We start from the raw sequence: 10,596 nt of genomic DNA on the forward strand, positions 1-10,596 counted from the left end.
GGACGCAACAGAGCAACGCCCCAGAGGGTCAGAGCATCACCCCCTGGTGGGCATGCCGGGTGGATCCCAGTTAGGCACATGCGGGAGTCTGTCTGACTGCCTCCCCCTTTCTAGCTTCGGAAAAATGAAAAAAAAAAAAATATATATATATATAGGCCCTATGCTCTCTATAATGAGAAATGGAAATAATGTTGATAAGTCTCCCCTCCATATTGTTCAGGACCTGAGCCAAATTTGGGCTTTAGATAGTCAATCGTGTCTGAAAGAGCATGTGGCATGAGATAAGGAGGGAATGCTAATACAAAAAATTTCACTACGGAAGGTCCAATATAACAAAGTCATATGACTAACAATCGGTTCAGTACAAAAATGTTTGATATTCAGTTTCAAGGCCTGTGCAAATTTATAATGATCAAAACAGCAAAAATGTATCAGTGCTATATTTTTGGTAATTCAACTGTGGGTATAAGTTTCTTTTTAATTAAACAGTCAGCATTTGAAGCAAATTGACAAAGTATGAGAGGGCAAGCTGTTGCAGACACTGGGCCCTTACAATAATTCTTGTTTGGGCACTTAAGTACATAGGATAATTTTTTTAGACTGTGGCACAGTACTAGTAGCATAAGAAACACCCTAAATGCCTGACCTGTGGTGGCACAGTAGATCAAGTGTGGACTGGAACGCAGAAGTTCCCAGTTCAAAACCCTGGGCTTACCTGATCAAGGCACATATGGGAGTTGATGCTTCCTGCTCCTAACCCCCTTCTCTCTCTCTCTCTCACTCCTCCCCCCTCTTTAAAAAAATGAATATAAAAAAGCACCCTAATTAAGATAGTATGGCTTAGGTTCCTATTCACTATGAAGTAACAAAAGGCTGCTAGCTTTTCAGTTATGGGGTCCTGAGTTTGAATCACAATTCTGCCACTTTAGCTTTGCAAACTCAGGAAAATTATTCTCAATAAATTCTCTATTTTTGAGGTTTTTAAAAAATAATCAAAAAAGTTCCACAAGAAGATGACATGACACAGTAGTAGTGAGTTCTCACCCTCTCTTACTCTTGCATTCCCTTCCTTAGTAATATTTCCTTTCTTGATTAACAGTATGAGTATGTGAGAAGTCATCCAAACTAGAAGGTTCAGGGTTAGTTTAAAAAAATCCACCCTCCTTCTTTGTGTTTCTCATCCAATTAGCCATCAATTCTATCAATTCTGCTTCTGCAAACCTCACCAGCTGCCATCTACTCAATCAGGCCTCTTTAGTACATACTTTGATTAATCCCATAGTTGGGTGCCTTCCTCATCTGGATCCCTGATGTAGGAAATAAAGAGTGACCTTTTAACACAAGTTCCCAGTGGAGTTCTGAAGATGGTTTCCATACTTACCATGTATAATCAATGGGCTGAGCTCCCGGGAGTGGGGCAGCCCTTTCCGCGTCTCTGCCTTTTCTATCTCAGTGTGGTTCCTTCGGTGATGTTTGGTTATAGAATCCTCTTAGTTTAATTCAAAGTTGGTTTTTCCAGATGATTGTTCTTAAAATTAAGTTGTAATCTACTTTGGTTCTGGGAGGTGGCAGTTGGAACGGCCACCTACTCCATCGCCATCTTGCCGCCCCTCTATGTATTTTCTTAATGTTACATTCTCACAGCCCCAAATCCCCTTCCCCTGTCCCATGAGAAAGTCTGCCAGGGAGAGGGAGACATACGGCTCAAAAGGGTCTGGAACATAGCCCGGCAGGACACAGCCTGGTGGGTGAGCATGCACCTCCCTGGACAAGCAAGGAGAGAATGCCCAGGCAGGTCGGGTTAAGAATAGTGTGAATTGTCCCTGGCCGGTTGGCTCAGCGGTAGAGCATTGACCTGGCGTGCGGGGGACCCGGGTTCGATTCCCAGCCAGGGCACATAGGAGAAGTGCCCATTTGCTTCTCTACCCTCCCCCGTCCTTCCTCTCTGTCTCTCTCTTCCCCTCCCGCAGCCAAGGCTCCATTGGAGCAACGATGGCCCGGGCGCTGGGGATGGCTCCTTGGCCTCTGCCCCAGGTGCTAGAGTGGCTCTGGTCGCGGCAGAGCGATGCCCTGGAGGGGCAGAGCATCGCCCCCTGGTGGGCAGAGCGTTGCCCCTGGTGGCGTGCCGGGTGGATCCTGGTCGGGCGCATGCGAGAGTCTGACTGTCTCTCCCTGTTTCCAGCTTCAGAAAAAAAAAAAAAAAAAAAAGAATAGTGTGAAGCACCTCATAAATCTTCAGAAGCTTTAGAAACAGTGTGCCGTGCTGGCTGGTCCCTTTGCTAATGGGCTCTGGTGAGTTCAATTTCACCAAAAGAAACAAAGCCAAAGCCTCAACTGGCACAGAGGTAGAAAATAACCCCTCAAATATGGTTCTCCACAAGAATTTATTAAGGACAAAAAAATGTGTTAGCCAGCAGGTTAGAGACTGAAGATAGAAAAATGACAACTGTTTCCAAGGGGCCTACTTGTAGTCTAGGATGAGAGGATTTACAGCAGTCCCTAGCGTCAGAGGGGCTGCTGAGTTCACTGAAAGTGGAAGCAAAATGTAACGTTTCATGAAAGGAGGGGAAAGTTGGCTGTGCCAGCCATGGAGCGCCCGCCCACCTGAGGTGTGGGCAGTGGGGGCAGCAGCCACAGACAGTGGGTTCCCCGGCTGGGAAGTCGGTCAGAGGAAGTCAGAGTAGCCACATTTTAACGGAAGGAAGATGGCAGTTGAGAGACTTCAAACGATCATCTCTCCTTTATTTGAACTAGAGAGAAATTTGAGCGATGAAAGTAGAAAATAACTATTAATACACACTCTAGGGAAATAATATCTGTTACCTGTAAATATAGAGTAATTCTTAATAGCAATAATTAATAAGTATTTCTTGAGCTACCACCACTATGCTGGGCACTGGGCATAAGATGAAAACTAGGAGGACGTCATGGTCTCATGTTCATGTGCTTCAGAAGTGCAGGTGGGAAGGTATGCAGTCAAGTAGACACACGTGAAATACCTTAATTACAGGCTAAAGCAATTTCTGCTAAAGAAAGAGCCTGGTTATATGAGAGCATGTTACAAAATAGGCTGGTGGGGTGGAGAAGTTTTCCCATTTGTAAATCTCTTAGAGTGATAGAACAGCATGTAATGTCACCGAATTATTAATCTTGAGTTACCTAAGAAGTCAACCTACTATAGTAGATGACCTAGAGGCTTCTGTAAGCATGGGAAGAACAAGAAGCATGCTTTGGATAGATTTGTTCAGATTAGCCCTGCTAAGTAGACCAGCGTCTAATAAGCAATACTTATTATTGTAGTTTCACATTGCACATGTTACTATGTTGTTATAAAGCAAGGTTTATTAGCTATTTCCAGTCATGCTTCCCAGCTGTGTCACAGGGACTTTATTTATCAGTCCTCTCATAAGTCCCCAATGAGAGAAGCTACTGTTCTTAAATGCATGCCCACTAAGAGAAATTTTACCACTACAGCACTCCATAGCTCAAACAGGATGTCCTCTACAGGGTGGAGCAAAAGGAGGTTTATAGTTGTTCATGGAAAATAATACAATTATAAACTTTCACATATGAATAACTATAAACTAACTTTTTTTTTTTTTTTTTTTTTACATATTTTTTTTTTTCATTTTTTTTTCTTTTCTGAAGCTGGAAACAGGGAGAGACAGTCAGACAGACTCCCGCATGCGCCCGACCGGGATCCACCCGGCACGCCCACCAGGGGGCGACGCTCTGCCCACCAGGGGGCGATGCTCGGCCCATCCTGGGCGTCGCCATGTTGTGACCAGAGCCACTCTAGCACCTGGGGCAGAGGCCACAGAGCCATCCCCAGCGCCTGGGCCATCTTTGCTCCAATGGAGCCTCAGCTGCGGGAGGGGAAGAGAGAGACAGAGAGGAAGGCACGGCGGAGGGGTGGAGAAGCAAATGGGCGCTTCTCCTATGTGCCCTGGCCGGGAATCGAACCCGGGTCCTCCGCACGCTAGACCGACGCTCTACCGCTGAGCCAACCGGCCAGGGCTATAAACTAACTTTTGCCATACCGTGTATATTAATGAGAGAAGTAAAACTGATTAAAGGACAAAGAAAAGTTCCTGGCCGGGTGCCTCAGTAGGTAGAGCCGCCCAGGGCAGTCAGGTCGCAGGTTTGATCCCTGGTCAGGGCACACACAAGACACACCCAATGACTGCAAAACTAAATAGAACAACAAATCGATGCTTCGCTTCTCCTTCTCTCTTCCTCTGTCTCTCCCCCTTCCTCTCTCTTCTTTCGAATCAATGGAAAAAAAATCTTTTCAAGGTGAAAGACATATAATCTCCATACTCCATGGAGATTTAAGTTTTTAAGATATGTTTTAAACATGATATTTAGCATATTAAAATTTTGAGACACATTGTAATTTGATAAACCTTAAACTGAGTTATTATCAAATACTGTTATATGAAGGTCAAGAAGCTGTAATCCTATTTTCTCATAATAATAAGACATTCAAAGATAAAAAATTAAAGTAAAAAAAGGATAGTTAGTAGACAACAAATATTTGAATAACAGTTTTGTATTTTAAGTTGTTACAATAATAAAGACTGAAAAATCTTTCAAATTAACTTATTTGAAGTTAAAATACTTTTTATATTTAGCCCCATCTTTACCCTTCAACTGAACAATCAAATAGCATTATTCTAAAGAAGTAAGAACTATAAGAAGTTTCTTCCAGTTGCCTATGGATGATTTTCAATACATTTTCAATGCGCTGAATTCTTAAATTAAAAAGAAATGTAAGAATTCCCAAGTTCTTAAAATACTTCTATCAAAGTTTTAAAGATATTTGCCAAGAAAAGCCTGCAACATTTAAAAACATTATCATTCTTGATGCCTGCAGAATGTCCTTAAATTGTGGCTTTCAAGTAATTCAACCCATCATGACCAGGAGACTAAAATCTAAATGATTTTGAGATCCCATTCCTAATGAATTTCTACTTTTTCATCTCCTGATAACTGAGTATGCAAACTATCAATACGAAACTGTCATCTTCCTGTCTGTGGCTGAGTTTACAATGACAAGATCAAGAGAGTTTAAATGGTGAGATCTGCTGATTTACCTTTCCCGCAGAAAGTGAGGACGCAGGGCTCACCTTTGCAGCGTGTAAGCGCCCACAACTGGAACTTCAGCATATGCTGGAATGTCAGGTCCAAGGCTGCAGATATGGAGAGGCTGTCTAAATGGATGGTGGACCCCTACTGATTCAGAATCTCTGAGACAGGGCCCAGAAAGCTCTTTTACTAAACTCTCCGTGTGCTTCCTAATCTCACTCCAGTGCAAGAAACTTCTGGTCTCGTGGACCTCTATGTGCTGGGTTGTAGGACTTGCTATAAACATGCAGGTGAAGGAGATTACGTTCCATACAAGCAACATGGACATCACCTGGGGTGTTGTTAGAAATACATATTTGCCTCCCCCAAGCCTACAGAATGAGAATCTAAATTTCTGTTGGAAATTGATCTCCCGTGTTCCCATGGAGGGGCCTGTCCTCTCAAGCAGGAGGAGCTAGCGGCCTCTGGGCTTCTTCTCGCTCTCCTCTATCAAAGTCCTCAATTACCCAACAACGTGCTTCAGCCAGGAGTAGAGGCTATAATTAGGTTTAGTGTATAATCACTGAATCAACTCAGTTTGCTGCTGATTTCTGTATTATCAGTATTGAAAAGAAAAAGATTTGTGGAGATCCTTTATTTTAAGCCAAAGAATGAATCCCTAGTGGTGAGATTCTAAGCATAGTGAGAAAACTGGCATAGAAAATAAAGCTTTTGTGGGAGCTGTATAGTTTTTGATATGCTATAACTCAGACATGAGGAAGGCTGAGTTGGTCCTGGTCTTCCACCTGGACTTTTTCCTTACAATTTAACAAGAGTTGGTTGAACAAAGAGTTCACCTCCAAAGGGGAGTCTAATCACCTCCACTAACCCTATCATACAGATTTGTTTCAAATCTAATGACCCTAGACCACTGAGAGCCTAGTATTCAAGGAGTTTTAGGCCAATACCATTCTATAGCTCCCAGAGTCCAAGAATCAACTTACACTGAGTACAGATACACCTGGAGGTGGGGGTGACTTTGAAAGTCTAGTATGCACCAGGGCTTTGTGGTACCCTGAAAAGTCCTGAAATTGCACACTCTTGCTTCCTCCATCCATCTATCCCGCTGCCAAATCCAGAGATCCAGGTATCCAAACATCACAATTAGAGGATGGGGATGGTGGCAAGGAAACATGTCTGGTTTTTAAAGTTTTCTAGGCAATTCTGATACACATGCCCAACTTCTCCAACTGATAATGACTGAGAGGTTGTATAAGTTTTATTATGTCCATAAAGTTTTATACACAATTCATTGGTTGCTACGCTGTTATATCTGGAAACGAGATATTATGAAATTACAAGCTTTCTCTCACCTATGTGAAATGTTACTTTATCCCTCAATTTGATCCATGCATAATTTGATATATAGTTTTCAATCAAAGCATTGGTACAAACATGCAAAGTTGATAGCTATAAACATTTTTAAATTTTAAAAATCTCTAGAACTTTACTGGTAACTCTTTTAATCTCGTACCATTTAAAATAAAAATACAAATTAAAAAGAACTACATTTATTAAAACCTTCATCAGTGTTTACTTAACACTAACAAGGCACTAACTACTACAGCAGCCTGCTGGAATTTGGGTAATCATTTATTTTCACTAAAAATTCACAGTAAAATTTAGAAACATGACTCTATAGTTCTGTCACTTTAACCTTGATTTCTATGATTTAATGAAAACATTTTAAGTAAACAAACCAAACCAAATGTTCTTGAATTTCAAGTTTACAGTGTACCTCACTGATATAAAATAAGCCTTTCTAAAGTTGAGATTGTAGCAAATTTTTTACAAGATGGACCATAAAGGAGAAAACATTTTTTCTTTTTAATTATTGTATAAATATATAATATTACCACATAAAAGGGGGAAATTATTTTTACTAATAATCCCATCACCCCTAACATCTTTTCTGTATGTTTTTTTCATCTTTATCCACAATCATAATTTTTTAACCTGTGTGTTTACTCAATTTTGGAAAACCACTACTTAAATCCTAATATGCAAGGTTATATGTAGTCTCCTCTCTAATAAAATTATACAATATAAAACCTACAATATGCAATATACCTAATAATTTCCAAATACCAATAGCTGCAACCTTCCAGACAAAATTACAACTGCATTTCTCTTTTTCTCCAGCTGAATACTTGAACAAAGATGAGGTTCACAATAGTCTGAGCTTACCATCTCCAAAACCATATATAAAATACAATTGTTTTGCCTTGGTTGTTTAAGCACATTATCTTTGTGCAATCTTTATAAAATCTTAAGATTCCATCTGAAACATCACCATAGTCACTAAACTGATAACATCAATTATCCTTATTTATTTTATTTTTAAAGACTTTATTTATTTTAGAGAGGGGAGAGAGAAAGAAAGAGAGAGAGAGAGAGAGAAGGGCAGAGGGAGGAGCAGGCAGCATCAACTCCCATACGTGCATCGACCAGGCAAGTCCAGAGTTCCGGACCGGCAACCTCAGCATTACAGGTCAATGCTTCATCACTGCACCTCCGCAGGTCAGGCCTTATTCTTCATTATTCCACTCTTCTTGAGCTTGTTTATAGGCAAGGTAGTTGATGCAATGACAGATGAAGGGACTCTGCATTAAACACACTGTAGAAATATGCTGTGAAGGCTTGCAGAATTAGGATGACAATTAGAGACAGCGAGGTGCCCTAGGGTGAAAGCCCTGAGCGAACGAGAGTCCAGGGGCCTTTCTGACTCCTGTACTGGAAACAGCAAAACAGCAGGATAAGATTCTGCAACAAAGAAAATGTTTAGGTTCTCAGAACAGAGAGTAGGAATCAGCATGTTCCTTGTCCTTTACTTCATCCCCTGGAAAACTTCTTTCTACTTCCTTGATTTATTTGGACTGGCTAATAAGTATCTGAGTAAGGCTGGGGACAAGTCTTCAGTCTTTTGATCTGCTGACCAAGACTGTTGCCTTTCCTCAGCCCCTCAGAGCATTTCATCTGGCAACCAAGTAGTTCATTGTCACCATGACAAGTGCTGTCCTGTGTGAGAGACAGGAACCGAACGACAGGTTTGCTACTCTGAGTAGTTACTGTCACAACAAGTGGTTCCCCACATGAGGAACTAGAAGAAACAACCTCCCAAAGCCTGGCAAAGGAAAAGAACATCCAGTCACCCTGTTCAGTAAGAGACACAAGCAGCAGGAGAAAAGCCCTTGAATGCTGTGGCGAGATCACTTTGAGGGATCAGGCCAGGGGGTTTCCCTTTCCCTCTATCTCTCCTTCACGGGGAATTCTCTTTCCTCTGAGCAGCAGTCTCAAGTTACAGCTATGGGCACTCCTCTAAGCTGCAGGGTGTCAGATCAGAATTCAACTGCCCTCTTGCTCACAATCCAACAACAATGCCCTTCATACCTGAAGAAGGTAAGTTTAGACTTAGAAGAGTGGGAAAGCACTTTTACCAAGGGGATAGTTGAAGCAATTGGGACAGGATATGAAATGGCCTCTAAGGATCGGAAAGGGCTTATAAAAACTGTTCTCACCACCTAGCCCAACCTTAGACCAGCCCCTCACCCTAAATATTTCACCAACCCTAACCAGCAGGAAGTAGCCACATAAGAGACCTTCTTTTCCTTAAAAAAACAATAGGCTGGAATATTAGGTTTGCATCCAGGGTTCCTTTAAATTCAAATTCCCCTCACCCAACCCTCCCATCCTCTTAAGCCTCTCCCCCTGAGGAGCCACTGTGCCACTTAACCCACAGGGGTTGTAAGGTACCAAAAACTATAGAATTAATATTAATATTTTAAGAGGCTAGAAGAACATTTTATTAATTTGGGTTAAGGTGTGCAGAGAAATTGTGAGAATAGTCTCTGTATTGTGTGATTGGTATAACCAGGATGGCCCTTGGCATTGTATTGTAAATGCAAAGGGGAGGAAAACATAGATTCCCAGACATTTCACCACACCTGTGGGGAAAGGGGTGAATGGCTAGCCAGGTGCAGGGAGAGAAAAGCCAAAATAAACCTTTTCTTATAGCAATGAGCCATTTGTGGGCATTTGTCCCCATGGAAACTACCTCTCCTATGTAAATGCATGTGGTTAATACGTGTGACTCTGGACAGAGAGATGGTGGTGGATAAACACTAGAATATATAGGAATGCCTTTTAATATGTAAAGAGACATCTTTCTACCATTGTGTTGACTTGTAAGTTTTGTTTTCTCCAAAATGATGTATGGCTTACAAATTGAACATGGTCCTATCATGTTAAAGGACATATGACTATAACCAACAGTGGTAAAGGGCTCCTAATTGCAATTTTTGCTTCTGTACTTCCCACTTACAAAACTATAAAAACTAAGTAGAACAAAGGGCCAGTGCGCTCTCCCTCAGATTTCTGTTGGAGTTGCCGCCGCTAGGTCAAGCTAGACAGTAAAGCTTTGGTGTGTAATCGACGGACTTTGTTCGTGTCTTCAATGTTTGGGGTCCCTCCGGATTAGGCTTAACACCCCCACCCTGGGAAGGTTCTGGGAAGTGTCCTTGGGACAAGGCCTTCGGGAGAGACCCGAGGGTTGGGAAAAGTAAACAGTCTGAGCCGGAGGTCACTAACCTGTTACAACTGTGGGAAAAAAGGACATTTTCAGAAAGACTACAGGCAATGCTTAATAGCAACTATGTAGCTGGACTTCCCTGTGTGCCCAGAGGGGCTAATTAAAACTCAATCTAAAAATTCTATATAAAGTCCCAGCAAAGCAAACCATAAAAAGCCAGTAGGGTCAGTTGTTATTCTTGTTGTGTTTATGCAAATTACCAGGCCACCTTAAACCTAGACTTAACACTATAATTAAGATAATCTTAATTTGGTTCTCAAAAAAAAACAACTAAGGGTAGTTTTAGGAAGAAAAAAAGAGAAACCAGGTCATTTAAATATCTTAAAGCCTTCCCCTGGAGACTTGGGAACCACTGTAATCCTGAGAACAATAGGAGCATTAACACCTCTCCAGACCCTGTGCAGGCTATAAAAATGGGAGGGGTCATACCACAATCTCAATGTAAAGAAAAAAAAAAAGAAAATGGCATGTTTAAAATCCAAGTGGCTCAGTAGCCCATCTCCTCCCTTCTCTTGAGTCATCCTGGAAGGCTGCCAAAGACACATAAAGAATCTTGCTTTCTTGGCAATTATTAATAATACTGAAAAATATAAAACTAATCAAAATTGTAAAGCCAGTAGCCACGGCCACCATCACAGCTGCCTGGCCCGTGAAGGTTCGCATTTGATTCAGACAACTGGTAATGAAATAATGGAGCCAAGAACTGGTGGGCCATTAGCTTTAATCCTAGCTTGCATCTGGCGGGCAAGAAATACACATCGTCGAAAAACATTTCCCTTTCTATTCAGGGCTCCCCAAACCACTGACTTATCCGAGTTTCCTAGAATCAAGGGTTTCTAGCTCACCAGCCTTATTCACCTCTGTTCCTCATCTCCTACTCT

This window comes from Saccopteryx bilineata, chromosome 5 (genome assembly GCF_036850765.1).
Source record: "Saccopteryx bilineata isolate mSacBil1 chromosome 5, mSacBil1_pri_phased_curated, whole genome shotgun sequence".
In the NCBI taxonomy this organism is placed as follows: domain Eukaryota; kingdom Metazoa; phylum Chordata; class Mammalia; order Chiroptera; family Emballonuridae; genus Saccopteryx; species Saccopteryx bilineata.